The sequence below is a fragment of the Equus quagga genome, chromosome 11, assembly GCF_021613505.1.
Source record: "Equus quagga isolate Etosha38 chromosome 11, UCLA_HA_Equagga_1.0, whole genome shotgun sequence".
NCBI lineage: Eukaryota > Metazoa > Chordata > Mammalia > Perissodactyla > Equidae > Equus > Equus quagga.
In genome coordinates, this window is record NC_060277.1 from 11,607,442 (window position 1) to 11,609,983 (window position 2,542).

Sequence of the window (2,542 nt, forward strand, 5' to 3'; positions counted from 1 at the left end):
CTTGTCCCTTAATCATTATATTCATTTCTTAGGCTGCTCTAACCAATTTAATTTTAAACCACAAACTTGGTGGTTTAAAACAACAGAAATGTATACTCTCACAGATCTAGAGGTCAGAAGGCCAAAATCAGTATCACTGGGTCAAAATCAAGCTGTTGGCAGGTCTGTGTTCCCTCTGGACTCTCTAAGGAAGAATTCGTTCCTTACTCCTTCTAGCTTCTGGGGGCTGCCAGCATTTGACTGACGGCATCACCCCCAACTTTGTCTTTGTGGTCACACTGCCTTCTCTTCTCTCGTGTCTTCATGTGTCAAATCATCTCTAGCTTTGTTATACAGAAACATATGGCTGCATTTAGGAACCACCTGGGTAATCCAGGCTATCTGCTCATTCTCATCTTTAACTTAATTGCAGCTGCAAAGTCCTTTTCTTTTCCCAGGTATGGTAACATTCATAGGTTCCAGGGACTAGAATGTGGATCTTTTGGGGGGGGGGGGTCATTATTCAGCTTACCACAATCATGATTTCAGTTCCACTTTTAATTTCTTCAAATGTACTGAAGATACTTAATCTGCGTTCTGTTCTGGTCATTCTAATAAAAGAGTCATTGATTTTGTTGACTCATTAGTTACGTCTTGTTTCATTCTTTGTTTTGTGATTTTTCAATTTGTTTTTTTGGAATATAAGTTTCTCTTTTTTTCAGCTTTATTGATGTATAATTGATAAATAAAATTGTAAGATATTTAAAGTGCATGTGATTTTCAATTCTGATTTCATATTTCCTGAAACTTTACCTAGAGAGGGTTTGTACCTTAGAAGGAGCATGTATTCATCCAGAAAGCATTTGCTTCTGATGGGCAATCGAAAATCCACTTTAAATTACAATTCCGGGATTGTGATGGGGTTTTTTTTTGAACCTTGCAAATAACATTAATTCAGTTCCCAAACTCACATGATGGCCAGCCCTTATATATATATACATTCTTGGAGAAAATGTTTTAACCTTGATGCAGAGGCAGAGCTGAGTCATTTTCCTTGCTGCGTGCCTCTGTGGCTTAGAGTGTCTTTGAACAGTCTTTTATTTCAGATTATAGTTCTTTTTTGAGCCTAAACTTTATGAAGCGCATTCTCCTATGTAGCTCCCCATTTGCTGTAGCTCCAAGCCTTGTTTTTTCTTATTTCTCTTTGAGTGGAAATAAGAATCTGCATGTGCCTCCAAAGTATCTTACCTCCCCATGTATCTACTCATCATGCACTCCTGTCTTCATATCTCCCTGACTGTTTTTCAGCCTTATCTTTTCATTCAAAAAGTGTATTTAACATTTTGAATAACTTATGAATATTTATATTTTTATCTAATGGGATGGTATCAGGCTCTCTTGTCTATCACATTATGAGAATTAGAGATTTAGAAGTTTTCATTTGCCACATGTAAATTTACTAATGCAAGGTTTTCTCATTCCTAGTTTTCCTTATTCTTGAGTCTTTGAAGAAGCAATAGTCTCCATATGTAAATATCATCCTGTTGATCTAGGATGAGGTCATGTATGGGCAGAGGGGACAGGCTTTCACTTGGGGTGGTTTATGAGGTGTCAATACAGCTGTTTGTCAAAAATTACTCCTGACTCTTCAGATGATGCTCGAAATCTTCCCACTAGGCACTTCTCTGGATAACTTGAAGGCAGTTGCTAAAACGCAAAGATGTTCTTACAAATGGTAATATACTAATTCATTATCGTATACTAATGACTTCAAAGAGAATTAGGGACCTGTGTTTGATATATTTTTCTTGGGAAAAGCTAAGATAGGATGTCGCCTCAAAGTGACGTTTCAGTTGGCGATCCTAGAGAATGCAAGTTATCAAAAGCAAGAAAGAGTTCCAAAGAATGTTGGAGAAATGTTTAAAACAAACTTATGGAACTATCTTTCATCATTTATAATATGGTAGTTATACTTGCAAAGAGATATAGAAACATTAGAGACTATGATTGGGATAAGAAAATTTCAGCATCAGTATGTTTACCAGTAACGTCAGGCAGGTGTCCAGGACAAGTAAATAGGTCTTCAGCTCTGTGTGGTGAGATGGTGTGTGGGGAGAAGGAAACGCTTTCTAAGGAGCTGAAAAAAGCATGGGGACAGGTGCAAGCATGCACAGGTAGAGGAAGGCTGACCCGCCCCCCTGAAATGGAGGGTTAATTCTGGGAATTAGTTAGAGATCAGATTGGATAAGTAAGCGAAACCTAAGGAGAATCTGGAGTGCCTGATGGTTTCATTATTTATGCTACTAGAGGTCATATTCTAATTTTCATTTTGAAAGAAAAAAACCCAAAGTAAGAATATTGATTTAAGTGTATATTAATAATTTTATTTTGGACAGTGCCAAAATAATAAGTAATCACACACACACACACACAGGAGTTAGGTACTATAAAATCTCTTTGGAGTTAGGTATTATTATCCCCATTTTATAGACAAAGAAACTGAGTCTTAGATTATTTAACTAGCTTAGGTCAGACAGCTAGTAACAGTGCAGCTGGGATGTGA